This window comes from Chiloscyllium plagiosum, unplaced genomic scaffold (genome assembly GCF_037043375.1).
Source record: "Chiloscyllium plagiosum isolate Xiang-an unplaced genomic scaffold, Cpla_swu_hap1 HiC_scaffold_42, whole genome shotgun sequence".
NCBI classification, from domain to species: domain Eukaryota; kingdom Metazoa; phylum Chordata; class Chondrichthyes; order Orectolobiformes; family Hemiscylliidae; genus Chiloscyllium; species Chiloscyllium plagiosum.
Genome location: NW_028270180.1, coordinates 42,542,639 through 42,562,746, shown reverse-complemented (window position 1 = coordinate 42,562,746; position 20,108 = coordinate 42,542,639).

The following is a 20,108-nucleotide window of genomic DNA, read 5'->3' as shown; positions in this document are numbered from 1 at the left end:
CCGACCTCCCTTATTCCCAATTCCTCCGCCTCTGCCGTTTTTGTTCCCAGGATGACTAATTTTACCTCAGAATGTCCCAGATAACCTCTTTCTTTTGAGATAGTAACTTCCATTTCCACAGGATTAATGATGCGCTCCAGTGCATCTTCTCTACGTCAAGCACCACTGCCATTGAATCCCACCCTTGCAAATGCAACAAGGTCAGTATCCCCGGTCCTCAGCTTCCACACCATCAACCTCCATATACATTGCATCATTCTCCATGACTTCCTACACCTCCAAACTGACCCCTCCACCAAAGATATATGTTCCTCGTTGTTCCAATCAGCGTCCAAAAGTGACTTTCCCCTCCGTGACTCTCTTGTCACGTCCACGCCCCCCACCAGCGCGCACACTACTCCTGATACCTTGCCCTGCCACTGCAGGAATTGGAACACTTGTGCCCACGCCACTCGTCTCACCTCAATCCAAACGCAACACAGGGATCCTGTCACCTCCTTCAGAAATTTATCTCTACCACTACCAATGTCATCTGCAGTAAGCGTTGCATCCGATGTGGTCTCCTCTACATCGGGGAGAAAGGATGCTTTCTTGCAGATCGTTTCAGAGAACATCTCTGTGGCACTCACACCCACCAACCCCACCACTCCTTGGCTGAACATTTCAACACTCCCTCCGACTCTATCAAGGACACACAGGTCCTGGGCCTCGTCCACTGCCAAACCGACACCAACTGACGCCTGGAGGAGGAACACCTCATATTCCGCCTTGGGACCCTGCAACCACACCGGCTAAATATGGATTTCAACAGCTTCCTCATTTCCCCACGCCCACACGTTATCCGAGTCCCAAGCGGCCCATTCGGCACTGCCCTCCTCATCTGCCCACCAATTCATGCTCTGACCAACCACCTTATCCCTCACCTTCATCCACCTATCCCTTTCTCAGCCACCTTGTCCCCAATACCACCCTCTCATTTTCATCTCTCAGCACAATCCTCATTCCTGATAATGGGCTACTGCTGGAAACATAGATTCTCCTGCTCCTTTAATGCTGCCTGAAATGCCTTTCTTCCCCAGCAAACACACTCGCGACTCTGACCTGCAGCATCTGCAGTCCTCACTTTCTCCTGTGTTCTCTAAAAGACCTCTTTACTATCTGTTACTCCCTCAGTTTTAATGTCATGTGGAAACTTGCTAGTCAGGCAACTTATATATTTCTCCAAAAAAAGTATGTACATCAATAAAATGGTCCCAGCACCAATCCCTGTGGGACATTATTAGTCACAGTTCTCCATTTTGAGTAACTCGATTCCACTATTCGTTTCTGTCTCATGTTTCAAAGCCATTTCTCTCTCCATTGAGCTATTACACGCTTGACCCCTTGCGAATTGCCCTTGTCCACCAGGGAATGACATTAAGTGCCATACTGAAGTCCACGTACATGACAGTTGCAGCCCTTCCCTCGACATCAACTTTGTCACTTCCTCAAAGAATTCTATTAAGTTTGTAAGACATGACATCCTCTGCAAAATAACATGTCGCCTTACACTGATAAGCCTATTTTCCTCCAAATGGTAATCGATCCTACCCTTCAGTATCTCAGCCAGCAGCTTCCCTACCACAGACGTCAGACTCACTAGTTAATAATTACCTGGATCATTTCTGTTTCCATCTTTAACAAGGGGCAATATTATAAATTTTCCAGTTCTTCGGACCACACCCGTATTAAAGAATGCTGGAAAAATATATGTAAAAACTCCAGCTATTTCCTCTCTCTGGCCTCTCATTAACCTGCGATAGATCCCATCCGGACCTCCGCATGTGTCCACCATCATGCCTTTCAGAATACCAACATTTCTTCCATCCTTATGCCGACTTGCCCTAGAGCAATCAAAATCTATTCCTAACCTTAACAACCGTCATTCCCCTCTCCCCGGTGAGAAACGGTGCAATGTACTCATTAAGAATCACATGCATTTCCACTGACTCCAAATATACCAATTTTGCTTTGCCCTTGCTGGGCCAATCCTTATTCAAGTTGCACGCTTTTTCCTTTTATATGAGTAAAAAGGATTGAGATTTTCCTTAACTGTGCATATTCCATGGCCCCATTTAGCCTTCTTAATTCATCATTTCAGGTTGGTCATACATTCCCGATATTTTTACAAACCTTCGTCTGTCTTCAGTCGCCTAAACCCTGTGCACGCTTCCTTTTTCCTCTTAGCTCATGCAACAAATTCACCTATCATCCATTGTTCCCTAATCTTGTCATTTCTATCCCTCATTTTCGCAGTAACCTATCTCTCCTGAACTCGAATCAACCTCGTTTGAAAAGACCTCTCACATATCAAATACGGAATTACCTTCAGACGGCTGCTCCCAATTTATCTTCTCCATCTCCTCCCGAATTTTGGTATTATTGGATATCTCCCAATTTAGCAGCTTCATTTTGGTCCACACTGGTCTTTGTCCATAAGTATTGTAAATCTTACGGTATTGTGAGCAATATTTCCAAAGTAATTTCCCTTCTGAAACTTCAAACATCTGGCCAGAATCATTCCCCAAAACCAGGTTCATTGCAGCCCCTTTGCAAGTTGGACTAGTTACATACTGCGATAGAGAATACTACTGGGTGCTCCGTACAAATTCATCTCCATCCATACCTCCACCGCTACGTAAATACCATTCAATTTGGAAAACTAAGATCTCCTATCGCCACCACGCTGTTGCTCCGACATCATGTCATAATCCGTTGACATATGCTTCTCCATCCCGTTTACCTCCCTTTACTTCCCGCCCGAAGCATCGATATCTGGGGATATTTAGATGCCAAAAATAACCTTTGGGCAATCAAGTCTCACGAATCGCAAGAGCATTTAAGAAGGTAAAAAGGCATTTGGTCTGCTTGCTGTAATTGCTCAGATCTTCTGTCATAGGAATTGGGACATCATGTCAAAGTTGGACATGACAATTGTGAGGCGTCTCCTGGAGTACTATGACAAGTATTGGTTGCCGTGTTATATTGAGGATATTTTAGGTTGTGGAGGGTTCAGATGAGATTTAGAAGGCTGTTTCCATGAAAATTGCGTTTGAATCAAATCCAATAGAACAGCTCAGTTTCAGTCAGCAGGGTCAGCAGTTTGCATCTTTCTGCAAAGTTTGCTTTGTGAAAAAATGGCTTCCACAGACATGTTATGTCAAATCTGGTAAAATTTTCTTCCATAATCCCACAGCACTTTTTGGGCAGAACAGATTGGAGCTGTCAGCAAAAGGAGGCATATACTCAGAGCAGGGAGATTTTTCAGGGGTGGAGGTTAGAGATCGGGCAGATCATCCTCAGGTTTAGAAAGGAAAGGGGCAGAAGGTTGCACGGGTTGGGAATCATCATCGGGGGTTTCATCAGCAAGGGAAAATCGATGCACCTGCGAGTTCACTGGAGAGGTGGGCGACAACAGTGAAATGAACCAAACATGGGATTGTGTGCAGATTTACGTCGATTTCTCGTCCAGAAGTTTCAACTGCAAGGGCAAGCTGCAAGTCGCTCAAATTCGATATTGGCTCAATGGTGCGAATGAATGGCCTTCAGCTAGAGTTCTTGAAATTTTGTGCACAAACTAAAGTATGTGACTCCTGTTTTTTGGAGGTTATCAGGTTATCTATTGTGTCCCAATTAATCATAGTTAGTGAAGGAAAGAAAATAAAGAATATAGTGAAAGGCAGAGAGATCAGGCTGAGCCATTCTCGGAAGGAGGCTGAAGCGATATCTCTTCAGGACCTTCTGGTTTTCCTCCGGGGTTTCACACTCTTTTGCATTGCATCGCGTGCGACCTTTTCGGCCTCCAACTGACCTTGCCTAAAGTGCAGATGACCAGCACGTCAAGGCATAGACCTTTTCACCAAGGCTCCAATTGGTCCCGGTCATAATTATTTGGCTTGGCGTACATGTGTAATAAACTTTGAAGTGTTTTGGTTAACTGATGCAGGTATTTCCCAATTGTTCAACATTATTGTCACTGCGTCATCAGTCGGTAGGATTATTTTCTTTTATCTACTCAGACATTTGCTAGTATTAGACTACATTCATAAAAATCTATGCAATCCTATCAATGCAAGTTGGAGACTAGTAAATGTCCCAGGACGTAAGGAATTCGTTCAACAAAAACAGAACATTCCCTTTACAGCATTTGTCTTTTTTTTTTCCACAAATCAGTCATTCTTCAGCTCTTTATTCAGCCGCTTTCTGAACATCTAGGTGCCACGAAGTTTGTAAAAAAGTATTGGCTATTCACTCCTCTCGCACGTGAGTGGGGAGATCAACTATGACAGGCATCAGCGAAAAAGGAACACAAACTTTCGAGCAGTGCCCACCCATATTATGGTTTGAGAATCGTGGGATAACCCTATTTGAAGCCATAGGTTGTGAAATTCAGCAGGGCCTTCCACTGTGATTACTGTACTTTATGTAGGTCTGAATTGCCCGGGTTTTGCTGGACAACCAATGGGACGAAAAGAGTGGAGTGTAATGTTGCCTGCTTGGCAGCAGCGACTGCCCGCTCGTTTCCTTTCGAGACTGCATCAGTTACTTCAGCGTGAGTCGAAGATTTTAATAACCGCCAGGCTGGTTGGACAAACCAGGATTACTAAAAGGATGTCCCTTGGAGGTTAAATTAAGTGAGTTCCCACAAGTCTCCGTTATCGTGGGTCACATCAAAAATACCACGACAACCATTGTATATGCACTGAATTTCTCCTTGCTAGCATGTGAGCATACCGATCACGAGGTTATCTCCACGTGTACATTCAGGACGCTTCGCCCCCAAAGTGGTTATATTTCCACAGTTAAAGCAAAGGCTCGTCATTCGTTCCCAGGAGTCATAGCTGATTTGTCCCCAGTCGTAAAGGTGCAGTACTGAGGCCTGCCTGTCCCCATATCCAGGGTCCCCTTGTGAAAGGGTTGCTCAGCAGTGCTCCCTGAGTGGTCATCGGAGGTTCCTTCCAGCCCCAGTGGATATCTTGTTCCCAATCAAGCGTCTAACGCATAGTAGACGGTATGCGGGATCACGAGGGCACTGGATATAATCACTTTTACTTATAAGTCGCGTCGTGGTTCAGTCTAGTTCTGGCCATCCCAATAGAAAATCACTGTCCATCCCATTTGCGACTGGAAATTCCTGGACTGGTTCATATTGTTTGTCTGGATCATGTCAGTGACAACACGAGGAAGAAGCGTCGGGTGAAACAAAATTGAATCAGCTTGTCGATTATTTTTCAAATGTGGGCTGTACAACACCTCCCCATAGAGGGACCACTTATTTCAGTTTGATAACACAAACCATTCGGATTCAGGCCACTCCCAGAACTTTGTTGACTTGACAACTGTATCATCCTTTGGACATATTGAGCAAATTGGGCCATATAGATCATGCACTCAGTATCTCGCTCTGATTACTCTGATTACCCGGATGGTGGCTCGTTTAGGATAGCTCAGCCCGCTCATTCCAATGATATTAGCCATGAAGACTGGACGCTTTAGTTTAAAAAGAAGGAAGGGTTTGTAATGAGGGAGTGTGCTGGGGACAATTAGGTGATCTTAACGGCTCATTGTGTATCCTGGAATAAAGTCCCCATTCCTCATTCCTATCAGTGTCATCACCATCCTCAAATAGCGGCAGTATGCCAGCCATAGGCTTTGTATTCCTGAAGAGCATAATGTCTTTGTGTTTAGTCAACAGTGCGGTGCTGAAAGGCACAGCAGGTTAAGCAGCATCCGAGGAGCAGGAGAACCGCCGTTTTGGGGAAAAAACGCTCTTCATCAGGAAAGAGACGGGGAGGGAGGTGCGTGGGTGAAGCTAGCTGAAGTGGGGGTAGCTATGAAAAGTCGAAGCGGCGGGTGGAGTTGAACAGGTGTTAGATAGACAGATGGAACGTGTCATGAGGAAGGTGCTGGCGTAAGGTGGGGAAATGGGGAAATGAGGAAACTGATGAAATTCACATTGATGTTATATTGCAGGAGCACCCCAAGGCAGAAGATGAGGCGTTCTTCCTCCAGGCGTCGCGTGGTGAGGGATTGACGATGGAGGAGGCCTACTATCTGCATGTCCCCTCCATAGGGCGAGGGGGAGTTGAACTGCTGGCCTGGGGATGGTCAGATTGATTGATGCAGATATCCTAGAAGTGTGATCTGAAACCGTCTAAATATCGCATCCTGTCTCCCAATGTGGAGGAGACCACATCGGGAGCAACAGACCAAAAATGCATGTGTGGAAGCGTAGGTGAAACATTGATGAATGTGGCAGACTCCTTTTGGGCGTAGAATGAGATGGGTGGGAAGGTGTGGTCGCAGATTTTGCAACTCCTGCGGTGGCAAAGGAAGATGTTGAAAGGGGTGGGTGTGTTTTTATGTGGACGTGATTCTGATAATGTTGTGGAGGGAACAGTCTTTACGGAAAACAGATATGTTTGTGGAGGAAATTATATCTCTGCTGGTGCGGTCCGTTTGCAGTTGGCAAAAATGATCGAGGATGATGGGATGTATAAGAAGATTGGTGATGAGAAGCTGAGTGGTGGGAGGGCGGGTTTCGAGGGTGGAGTTGCGGGATGTGGTTGAGATGCACTAGAGGGAATCATCCCCAACGTGGGTGGGAAAATTGCTTTCTTTAATGTAAGAGGCCATCGGGCATGTTCTGTGGTGGAACTCGTCCTCCTGGGAGCAGATGCGGTGGAGGAAGAGCAGTTGCGAATAAAAGATCGCATTTGTGCAGGAGGCAGGGTTGGAGGACGTTTACTCCAGGTAGCTCCCCGAGTCAGTGGGTTTGTGGAAAATGTCAGTGTTTGTTTCGTCAACATCGGTGGAGATGGTGAGGTCCAGGAAAGGGAGAGTGGTGTCAGATATTGTCCAGATGAATTGAAGGTGTTGTGGAATGTGTTGGTGAATTTAATGAACGTTCAACCTCCTCATGGGAAGACGAGGTGGCGCCGACGCAGTTATCAACGTAGCGGAGGATAATGTGGAGAGTGGTGACGGTGTAACTACGAGAGATGGTATATTTCAATGGCCGACAGAGACAGGCATTGCTGGGGCCCTTGCGGTGCCCATGGCTCCCTCTTTCATCTGAAGGAAGTGGGATTCGAATGAGAAACGTTTGAGGGTAAGGACCACTTCAGCGAAGGGAATAAACGTTTTGGAGGGTAGTGTTGGGGACATCGGGAGGGGGATAACAGAAGGAATGGAGGCCCTGGCCATGACGGGTGGTGGTATATAGTGACTGGATGTCCATGGTGAAGATGAGGCATTGGGAGTCAGGGAAACTGAAGTCTTGGAGGAGGGCGAGGGCATGGGTGGAGTCGCGAATAGATATGGTGTGCTCCCTGACTGGGGTTGGTTAGAACAGTATCGAGGCAAATGGAGATGAATTTGGAGGTGCATGCAAAGGCTGAGATGATAGGTGCTGGGGTACCCAGGCATGTGGGTCTTAGGAACGAGGAGGAATTTGGCGGGGCGGAGTTCACATACTGTGAGTTTGGAAGCTGTGGGTGGGAGACCCCCTGAGGTGATGGGTTTGAGTACCGTTTGGGAGATAATGGTTTGGTGATGGGCGGTGAGGTCGTGGTCGATGGGGCAGTAGTAGGAGGTGTCTTTCTATTCAAACCCGGCTTCAGTCGTGTACAGGTCAGTGCGCTGAACTACTCCTGCAGCCCGCCTGTCCGCTGGATTGAAGGAGAGTTTGGTGTTGGAGTCGTGGGAGTGGATGGTTGCATGCTGTGAAGATGAGATGTTGGAGTCGGGGAGTGGGGTGGACAGATTTAAGCAGTGAATATCTCAGTGGCAGTTGGACATAAAGAGTTTGCGGCCGGGTAACGGACTGCCACGTTGTGTCTGGTAGATGGTGTGTGCTGGAGCCGGACGAGTTTGTCCTCGGAAGGTGGGCGGGAGTGTCGATTGAAAAAGTCAGCTCAGAGTCGGAGACAGCGGAAGAAGTGTTCGATGTCACAGCATGTATTGAATTCAATGATGCGTGAATGGAGTTGGATGAAGATAACTGGGGAAGTGTGGTAGAGGCGGTCCAGTGGTGTCACCATTTGTCTTATTGATGACGACCCCCGGTTTCTGTGGTGCGAGGCGGTAACACTGAGATTTGTGCTTGGCGCGTTGTTGGTGTGCATTGAATTGGGTATGTGGGGTTTAAAGAAGTTGTGACGTTGGCAGCTGCGGGGATGGATGTGGTGAAGCCCATGGTGTAGGTGATGCTGCTGGTAACAGTAGTGGTTGCAGCAGATTAGAAGCTTGTGTTGGTCTCTGCAGCAGCGGATCTTGTAGCCATTGCAGTGGCAGTTGTCTGGCCCTTGTAATGATTGTGGTGGCAGCTGCGTGGCCCTCATGGTGATCATGGCCGAGGGTGTCTGGATCTCGTGCAAATCTGGGCAGAGTTTATCTGGCCATCCTAGCGATCATGGTAGCGGTTGTCTGGGCCTCGTAACATTTGCATTGGTGGTTCTGTGGCCCTCATCACGATCGCAGCAGCCGTTGTCTGTCCCTCATAACAATAGCGGTGGCAGTTCTCTCGCCCTCGTGGTCACAGAAGCGGTTTTCTGGCCCTCATTACGATCACGACGGCATTTCTCTGGCCCTCATCCCGATCATGGTTGCAATGCTGTGGCTCTCGTAGCGATGACGGTGGCAGCTGTCTGGCCCTCGGAATGATGATGGCAGCAGTTTTCTGGCCCTCGTAGCGATCGTGGGGGCGTTTGTCCGCCCTCATAGCGACCATGGCAGTGGTCACCACTGTCAACAACACTGCCCCCAGAACCCCGGGATGAGCATCACTTCCCAAATGTCATGACTCCCGGTACCCCAATACCAAGCCCACCCCAGTTATAGTCTCTGCCCCCTCGCAGATCCAGCCCATTCTAGGATCTGGCCCCCAGCCCTGCCATTTTTCACTTTCTTCCCAGATCTCCACCTCACTGAGAGCAAACAAACAATCATTCGTATCGGCCGTATCTTTATTCTCATCCCTTCACATACCAACGAATTCAATATGTGTTGTCACATCAAACACTGCTGCCATGTCCGCCTCTGAGCTCACTTAATTCAACGAAGACTCCTTCCCACCATCCAAGGACACCATAACCCATCCACAAAACACTCCACCTCCCTACTCCAACCATGCCGACCTGTTTCCAGCCCTCGAGCTCTTTACTTTGAAATGCCGACGAGATATTCATAGCCTCAACCTGGCCACACACATCCGCACTCCAAGGTCTTACACTCACAAAGCCCAGCCCACCACTCCATTTGCTCCAATGTTAACCTCACCATCAAACCAGCAGAGATGGAGGTTCAGTGGTAGTTTGGTGCACTGACCTCTGCACTGCTGAAGCCAGGCACCAACTTAAAGACACCTCCTCTTACCACCCATTCGACCACGACCTCACTACCAGCACCAAACGATTATCTCCCAGACCGTATGCAACCTCATCACATCAGGGGATCTCCCAGTTACAGCTTCCAACGCTTCGGGAACTGCTCACCACCCCATTCAAACCAATACGGAAGACCTACAAGCCTGATCACCTCCGGCGAACTGTCATCTCAACTAGGTCGTGCCCCAACAAATTCATCTCCAAACACCTCGATATTGCCGTTCCCACCCCCCCCCCCCCGCCCCATTCCGGGACATGAACTCCCCTCATATGTTTGGGATACCAGCAACGCCCTTTAGCTCTTCCAAGATTTCCGTTTCCCTGCCCCCAACGCTTCGTCTTCACCATGGACATACAGTACCTATAAACTTCCATCCGCCATGACCAGGACATCAAGCTCTCCATTTCCTCCTCTCCCGACCACTCCACCAATACCCTTCCATTGACACTCTTATTCCCTTGGGTGAAATGGCCCTCACACTCAACAATTTCTCCCTTCGAATGCTCCCATTTCCTCCAGACGAAAGGGGTAGCCATGGTCACCCGTACGTGCCCGAGCTATGCCTGCCTTTTTATCGGCGATGTGGAAAAGTCTATCTCCCGCAACACTGCAGACCTTTTCCTCCAATACATTGATGACTGCTTTGGCCCATCTCATGCTCCCACGTGGAGGTAGAACAGTCCATCAACTTCAGTACACATTCAACACGCACGTCAAATTCACCTGCACCATCTCTGACACCTCTCTCCCCTTAATGGACTTCGCCATCACCATTAACGGTGACCAATTGAACACTGACATTTTCTGCCAACCCACCAACTTCCACAGCTACCTGGATTACACAACATCCCACCCTGCCTCCTGCAAAAAATGTTATCTTTTAATCCAAAACCCTCTGCCTTTTCCGCATTTACTTCCAGGAAGTCCACAAAACATACCAGATGGCTTACTTCTTAAAACAACGCAATTTCCCACTTACGTGGCTGAGGATGCCATCCCGCGCATCTCATCCACATCCCGCATCTCCGCCCTCCAAACCCACCCATCCAACCGCTACAGATCCAGTATCCCGTTCCTCACCTTTCATCTCACCGTATAATCCGCATCACCATCCGCTATATCTGCCACCTACAAACGAACACCACTACCAGAGATATATTTCTCATCCCAGCCCGATCAGGATTCTGTAATGAAAATTCCGTCGAGACTACCTACTCAGAATCATGCACCCTAACATTCCTACCTCCTCTCCCGACCCCTTCCCCTGCCAACGCAGGAACTGCAAAACCTGTGCCCTCACCTCTCTCTCAATTCCATCTATGGCCGCAGAGAAGCCTTTAGTATTCACCAATGTTCCACCTGTACTTCCACACATGTCATTTACTAAAGCACTTGCTCCCGATGCGGTTTCCTTTATATCGTCTCCGGGACATCCGCAGCAATCAACCTAACCACGCCGTGGCCGAACACTTCACCTCCTACTCCCACTCTGCCAAGAGGATGCAGGTCCTGGAACTCCTCATTCACCTGTCCCTTACCATCCGAGGCCTGAAGAAAAAACGTCTCATCTCCGCTTCGTGACCGTCCCACCCCAGGACATCAATTTGGATTTGACCAGTTTGCACATTTCCCCTCCACCCGCCTTACTCCCGTACCAACTGCCAGCTCGGCACTGTCCTCAGGACCCGTCCATTCTGTCCATCTTTGTTCCCATCTATCTGTTCCACCCTCTCCGCCGCCCTATCACCTTTAGCCCCACCTTCAGCCAGCTATTGCACTCTCTAGATAAATTACCCTCAGCCCCACCCCATCCAATTTATCTGTCCATCCCCGTGTCGGCCAGCCTAATTCCTGATGAATGCTTTATGCAAATAATATCAACTTTCCTGCTCCTCGGATTCTGCCTGACTTGCTGTGCTTTTCTCAGCAGCATATTCTTGGCCATTATCTACAGCATCTTCTCTACCCACTTTCTCCTCTTTAACAATGTTTGCATATTCCTCAGCCTTAGTGGCCTTACACTGTTTCCCTTGGTTTTTCTTTCGACCCATTCAATGTCATCTGAGAACATCTCCAAGCTTGTACGAGTACCATCTGGTGCACATATCTCTATCGCCCTATCACATGCGGAATTCTTTAAACTGGCCAGTAAGGTTAACAAGGAATAAATGCAACAGCATTTCAAATTACGCAAGGACATAGATCACTGACAATGTACAAAGAAATAAACCAATCAATCCTGCCAAATAATTGTGATTCGTGATTCAGGGCCAGTACAATTGAGTCTTAAAAGAAAATGAAATAAATCATTAACGGTAATTCAGAGGTGGAAACTAAACAAGTGATGAAGGCACTTTAAAAGTCACCAATGGAAATTCAATTATTCAAAATTCAATATGAAAATCTAAAACTTGCACAGTTTCCAACACTGCAGTCCATTATAATTATCTAGTGCCAATCCATTAATATAAATCCCAGAGGAGAAACCTAAAGTAATTCCGACCAGTAAGTGCTTACTTATAATGTTAAAGGCTGTGAAATGACTGCAGCTGCATTAAAACGTGTGTCTGCTTTCATAGAGTCATAAAGTCATAGAGATGTACAGCATTGAGATACACTCTGCCGTCCAACCCGTCTCTGCTGACCGGATAACCCAACCCAACCTACACCCACCTGTCAGCACCCGTCCCATAGACCTCCAAACTCTTCTTATTCATATACACATCCAAATGCCTTTTAAATCTTGCAATTGTACCATCCACCAACAGTTCCGCTGGAAGCTCATTCCATACACGTACGCCCCTCTGCGTAAAAATGTTAACCGGCAGGTCTCTTTTATACCTTTCCCCTCTCACGCTAAATCCTCTTGTTCTGGACTCCCCGATCCCAGGGAAAAGACTTTGCCAAATTACCCTATCCATGCCTCTCATAATTCTGTAAATCTCTATAAGGTCAACCCTCAGCCTCCGACGCTCCAGGGAAAACAGCCCTCGCCTGTTCAGCCTCTCCCTATAGCTGATATCTTCCAACTCAGGCAACATTCTTGTAAATCGTTTCTCAACGCTTTCAAGTTTCACAACACCTTTCCGATAGGAACGAGACAAGAATTGTGTGCAATATTCCAACAGTGCCCTAAACAATGTCCTGTACAGCCGCAACATGACCTCCCAACTCTTGTACTCAATACTCTGACCAATAAAGGAAAGGATACAAACGCCTTCTTCACTAGCCTATCGAACCTGCTACTCCACTTTCAAGGGCAATGAAACTGCACTCCAAGGTCTCGTTGTTCAGCAACACTCCCTCGGACCTTACCATTAAGCGCATAAGTCCTGCAAAGATTTGTTTTTTTCAAAATGCAGCATCTCGCATTTATCTGAATTAAATTCCATTAGCCACTTCTCAGCCCATTGACCCATCTGGCCAATGTCTTGTTGCGATCAGAAGTAACCCACTTCGCTGTCCACTGCACCTCCAATTTTTGTGTCATCTGCAAACTTACTAACTGTACCTCTTATGCTCGCATTCAAATCATTTATGTAAATTACAAAAAGTAGAGGACCCAGCTCCGATCATTGTGGCGCTGCACTAGTCACTGGCCTCTACTCTGAAAAGCAAACGTCCAAAACCACCCTGCGTCTTCTACGTTTCAGCCAGTTCTATATCCAAATGGCTATTTCTCCTGTATTCCATGAAATCTAACCTTGCGAATCCGTCTCCCATGGAACGCTTTGCTGAGCGCTTTACTGAAGTCCATATAGATCACATCTACCGCTCTGCCCTCATCAATCATCTTTGTTACTTCCTCAAAACCCTCAATCAAGTTTCTGAGACATGATTTCCCATGCACAAACCCATGTTGAGTATCCCAAATCTGTCCTTGCCTTTCCATATACATATACATCCTGTCCCTCAGGATTCCCTCCAACAACTTGCCCACCACCGACTTCAGGCTCATTGGTCGATAGTTCCCTGGCTTGTCCTTATCACCCTTCGTAAACAGTGGCACCACATTAGCCAACCTCCAGTCTTCTGACACCTCATGTGTGACTGTCGATGGTAAGAATTTCTCGGCAAGAGGCGCAGCAATCACTTCTCCAGTTTCCCACAGACCTCGAGGGTACACCTGATCAGGTTGTGGGGATTTATCCTCTTTTATGCGTTTCAAGACATCCAGCAATTCCTCCTCTGTAATATGGACATTTTGCAAGATGTCACCATCCATTTCTCTATATCGATATCTTCCATATCCTTTTCCACAGTAAATACTGATACAAAATACTCATTTAGTATCTCCCCCATTTTCTGCGGCTGCACACAAAGGCCGCATTGCTGATCTTTGATGGGCGCTATTCTCTCCCCAGTTACCATTTTGTCCTTTATGTATTTGTAGTAAATTCTTTGGATTCTCCTTAATTCTATTTGCCAAAGCTATTTCATGACCCCCTTTTGCCCACCTGATTTCCCTCTTAAATATTCTCCTGTTTTCTTTATGCTCTTCTAATGAATCACTCGATCTCTCCTGTGCATAATTTACATTTGCTTGCTTCTTTTTCTTAAACTAAACCTCAATTTCTTTAGGGTTTCCTATACGTACCAGCATTCTCTATACATACCAGCGTTTCCTTTCACCCCAACAGGAATATACTTTCTCTGGGTTCCCGTTATTTCATTTCTGAAGGCATCCCATTTTCCAGCCGTCGCTTTACCAGCGAACATTTGCCCCCAATCAGCTTTCGAAAGTTCTTGCCTAATGCCGTCCAAATATGTCTTTCTCCAATTTAGAACTTAAACTTTTCGACCTGGTCTATCCTTTTCCATTTATTATTTTAAATCTAATGATGCTTATAAGGGTAATGAGGAAGTCGCATTCCAGAATATTCAAGTTACGAAGTTCAGATTCATAAATCATGGCTGTGACACATGGCTGCTGAACCAAAATCTAAAACCTTCCAGCTGTTTCGTTTGCATTTCTAACAGAATGAGCATGGCAAGTTGTTCGTGCCACTACGTGTGTCCAACACCCAGGGGAAATACAACTGAGCATTTAATAATTGCCCAATGTTGCCCAAACATTGCACAAATTCATTAAATTTTGGACATCCTGAAGGAAGCAACTGGAATTACTGCAGATTTGTAAAGCCAATTAAAAACATTACTGGACACTCTAACGGATCGGGGAATCTCGGAGCATGCTGCGAAGCTTAGATTGTGTCCGGGGCTTATCAAATGGAGTTTCGCCTGTCATAACCCTGGATCCACCAAATTTTTAAAAACTAACTTCGAAAAGCCAAAGATGCTCTCAGCATCACTTTCGGTCTGGAAACTAGGACCCCGTTCAATAATCACGCCAATATCTTGTGGCCGATTAGCGAGAATGGTATCAGCATTTCTAGTAGCATTTTGCACCTGGCGAGCTTTCCTTTTTAATTTTGAATGGGACAAAAGAGCAAACGCCCTCTATATTTCATCTCTCAAAGATTATCAGCCTGTGACCTGGAAGGACCAGGATATCTATTACCTTGATTGGAGCATATTTACCACGACGTTTCTGTGTTTTATTCGAGACACAAATAGAACTTGATCAGCGAGATTGGTTTCATTTGTCCCTGCCGGCAGACATTCTCCTGCATTTAGAATTCAGCGATTCCATTATCCTGGAATGGAAGAAAAGAACAACAGGAAGCAAAGGACAAACACCAAAACAAACAGGCCAAAGCAGAACACACACAGAAGACAAAACAGCAAAGCATGACAAGAAAAAACAGATACAACAAAGAAACAGGTTCAGACAACAAATATCGGGATCCCTGCCAACGACACAAGGCAAAGTGTGGCGCGGTCTCCTTCAACCCAAGATTGCTTCAGAGATTCAGAACAGCCCGTACTTAATAGGGAACCCAGCTCCCTACTCATGCCAGTTGGCTCAAAGGACAAAATGCTGGAGGAATTTTATGAAACCCTCCAAAAGCAACCGCTCTTGCCACAGGTCGTTGTCCGAACCTCACTGAATGTAAGAGGAAAAAGAAAATGATCCTGCGGGATCAAAACAAAATGAAAGCAAAAAAGCCTCTGGTGCCACAGCCAAAAGTAAAACACTCAGGCCGGCAACGTAGGGAAACAACACCAGCGGTGAATTAAACTCTCCTGTGTTGTGGCGAGAAAATAGTGTTTAAAACAACGCAGGACCCCGTACATCCAATGAGGAACCGCGTACGCCTTATAAACTCAAACCCAACCTCTTATTAGTGAAATAAAAACGCATAACATCGTCGGTTCAGGGACAAAACGTCGATTACCTTCTTCAATCAAAACACAATCCCGCAATAGTAAAGAAAACACAGAGCACTGTTTCGTAAGGGAGGAAACTGCGTCTCACTTCTCAACTCAAAACTCAACCCGATTGTTTAAGGGAAGAATTCTCGTCACCATTTTCAAGTAAAAACAAAATCGCCGACTCAGGGAGATTGCAAATAAAAAGAAAAAAATAAAAGTTTCAGGTCCAAAATTCTCGTGTAATAGAAGTCCTGCAGATGTCTTCAACTTTAAGAACTGGGATAAAATTATGCTGTGGGTGACTCGCTTGTTGCGGTCCAATTTCACGGAACAGTAACCTGCGCCACACAAATCTTGAGGTATTGATTGCCGTGTGCTGAAGGGGAGAGACAAGTCGATCTTATTGTCAAAAGTCACTCCGACGAGATGGAGAGAGCTGAGTGGTTGTGTAGGTTACAATCATTTAACAATTAGCAAACGTTCATTCCCCGACAATGAGCAAGAGGGCACTCAGCCCAGTCACGAGCCCCAGTCACCTATCGTCTGGACAGTGCTGCTTAATAGTCGATCAGCAAGAGTTAGTATGGGAATAAATGCCTGTAAGAGAAGAAAATTCCCTTGTGGAACGACTGCACTATCAGGTGCGAAGACATCTGCTGACCATGCATCCATCTCACTGAGCCTGGGAAAGTACAAGCTTGATGAAGCAGACACTGATACAAACGTTAAAATTCTTTCCAAGTTTTGAATATATGAAAAGATGCTTGAACATAGAACATAGAACATAGAAAAATACAGCGCAGTACAGGCCCATTGGCCCACGATGTTGCACCGATCCAAGCCCACCTAACCTACACTAGCCCACTATCCTCCATATGCCTATCCAATGCCCGTTTAAATGCCCATAAAGAAGGAGAGTCCACCACTGCTACTGGAAGGGCATTTCATGAACTCACGACTCGCTGAGTAAAGAATCTACCCCGAACATTTGTCCTCTACCTATCACGCCTTAATTTAAAGCTACGCCCCCTCGTAATAGCTGACTCCATGCGTGGAAAAAGGTTCTCATGGTCGACTCTATCTAAACCCCTAATCATTCTATACACCTCTATCAAGTCACCCCTAAGCCTTCTTTTCTCCAATGAAAACAACCCCACGTGCCTCAGCCTTTCCTCATACGATCTTCCTACCATACCAGGTAACATCCTGGTAAACCTCCTCTGCACCCGTTCCAGTGCCTCCACATCCTTCCTATAGTATGGCGACCAAAACTGCACACAATACCCCAGTTGCGGCCGCACCAGAGTCTTATACAACTGCAACATGACCTCAGGACTCCGGAACTCAATTCCTCGAACAATAAAAGCCAGTACGCCATATGCCTTCTTCACGCACTATTTCCTGGGTGGCAACTTTCAGAAATCTGTATACATGGACACCAAGATCCCTCTGGTCATCCACACTACCAAGTATCCGACCATTAGCCCAGTACCTCATCTTCTTGTTACTCTTACCAAAGTGAGTCACTTCAGACTTACCTACATTGAACTCCATTTGCCACCTTTCTGCCCAGTTCTGCAGCTTATCTATATCCCGCTGTAAACTGTCACAACCTTCCTCACTGTCAACAACTCCACTGACATTCGTATCATCCGAAAACTTGCTCACCCAACCTTCTAGCCCCTCCTCCATGTCATTTATATAAATGACAAACAGCAATGGTCCAAAAACAGGTCTTTGCGGAACATCCTTAGTAACTGCACTCCAAGATGAATCTTTACCATTATTTACTACCCTCTGTCTTCTTCCAGCCAGCAAATTCCTAATCCAAACCTCCAACTCACCCTCAATGCCATACCTTCGTATTTTTTGCAGTAGCCTACCATGGGGAACCTTATCAAATGCCTTACTAAAATCCATATACACCACATCTACGGCTTTACCCTCGTCCACCTCCTTAGTAACCTTCTCACAGAATGCAATAAGGTTTGTGAGGCACAACCTGCCCTTCACAAAACCATGTTGACTATCCTTGATCACATTATTCCTATCCAGATGTTCATAAATCCTATCCCTTACAATTCTCTCTAAGACTTTGCCACAACAGAAGTGAGACTCACCGGCCTACAGTTACAAGGGTTATCCCTACTCCCCTTCTTGAACAAGGGCACCACATTTGTTATCCTCCAGTCTTCTGGCACTAATCCTGTAGACAACGAGGACATAAAAGTCAAGGCCAATGGCTCTGCAATCTCCTCCCTTGCTTCCCAGGGAATCCTAGGATAAATGCCATCAGGTCCATGGAACTTATCTATTTTCACCCTTTCCAGAATTTCCAACGTACCTCTCTTCCCTACATACCTCAAAGCCATCCATTCTAATTAATTGTGACTCAGTATTCACATCGGCAACAATGTTCTGTTCCTGAGTGAATACTGACGAAAAGTATTCATTCAGTGTCTCCCCAATCTCTTCAGCCTCCACACGCAACTTCCCACTACTATCCTTGATTGTACCTATTCCTACCCTAGTCATTTTTATATTCCTGACATCCATATAGAAAGCCTTAGGGTTTCCCTAATCCTACCAATTAAGGACTTTTCATGTCCCCTCCTTTCTGCTTTTAGCTCTCTCTTCAGATCCTTCCTGGCTACCATATAACTATCAATCACCCCAATTGAACCTTCACGCCTCATCTTTACATAGGCTGCCCTCTTCCCATTAACAAGGGATTCCAATTCCTTATTAAACCATGGCTCCCTCACACGACCCTTTCCTCTCTGCCTGACAGGTACATACTTATCAAGGACACTCAATAGTTGCTCCTTGAACAAGCTCCACATATCAATTGCGCCCTTCCCTTGAAGCCTACTTTTCCAAGCGAAGCATCCGAAGTCGTGCCTCACCGCATCATAATTTCCCTGCCCCCAGCTATAACTCTTGCCCTGCAGTGCACACTTATCCCTCTCCATCACTAGAGTAAAAGTCACCGAATTGTGGTCACTGTCCCCAAAGTGCTCACCTACCTCCAATTCTAACACCTGACCTGGTTCGTTACCCAGAACCAAATCCAGTATGGCCTCACCTCTTGTTGGTCTGTCTACATATTGTGTCAGGAAACCCTCCTGCACACATTGGACAAACACCGACCCATCTAACGAACTCGAGATAAAGCTTTCCCAGTCAATATCTGGAAAGTTAAAGTCCCCCATAACAACCACCCTATTACTTTCACTCTTCTCCTGAATCATCCTCGCAATCCTTTCTTCAACGTCTCTAGGACTATTAGGAGTCCTGTAGAAAACTCCTAGCAGGGTGACCTCACCATTCCTATTCCGAACCTCAGCCCAAACTACCTCAGATGGCGAGTCTTCATCCATCGTCCTTTCCACCGCTGTAATACTATCTTTGACAAGCAGTGCCACACATGCTCCTCTTTTACCCCCACCTCTGACCCTACTAAAACATTTAAAGCCTGGAACACGCAACAGCCAATCCTGTCCCTGTTCTACCCATGTCTCCGTAATAGCCACAACACCGATATCCCAGGTACCAACCCACGCAAGTTCACCTACCTTATTTCATATACTTCTTGCATTGAAGTATACACACTTCAAGCCATTTTCCTGTTTACAGGCACCCTCATTTGAGATTGATGCCATGTTCCTAACCTCCCTACACTCCAGGTCCTGCACCCTAAAGCTACAGTCTAGGTTCCCATGCCCCTGCAGAGTTAGATTAAACAACCCCGAAGAGCACTAGCAAACCTCCCCCCAAGGACACTGGTGCCCCTCAGGTTCAGGTTTAGACAATCCTCTTTATAGAGGTCCCACCTTCTCCAGAAAGAACGCCAGTTATCCAGATGCTGGAATCCCTCCCTCATGCACCATTCCTGTAACCACGCATTTAACTGTTCTCTCTCCCTATCCCTCGACTCTCTATCACGTGGCACGGGGAACAAACCAGAGACAACAACTTTGTTTGTTCTAACTCTGAGCTTCCAACTTAGCTCCCTGAAAGCCTGCCTAATATCCTCAGCCCTATTCCTACCTATGTCATTGGTGCCAATGTGGACCACGACTTCGGGCTTCTCCCCCTCCCCCTTAAAGACCCCAAAAACACGATCACCCTTGCACCTGGGAGGCATCATACCAAACGTGAGTCTCTCTCGCCCCCACAAAACTGCCTATCTGTGCCCCGAACTATTGAGCCCCCAATAACTATTGCTCTGCTCTTCTCCACCCTTCCTTTCTGAGCAACGGGGACAGGCTCCGTGCCAAAGGCCTGAACCCCATTGCTTACCTCTGGTAAGTCGTCGTCCCCACAAGTCTGTGGCACGGTGGGTTAGAGAAGGATACAGAAAATCTCTCGGAAATACCACAGGATCATGCGACATGTGCAACGAA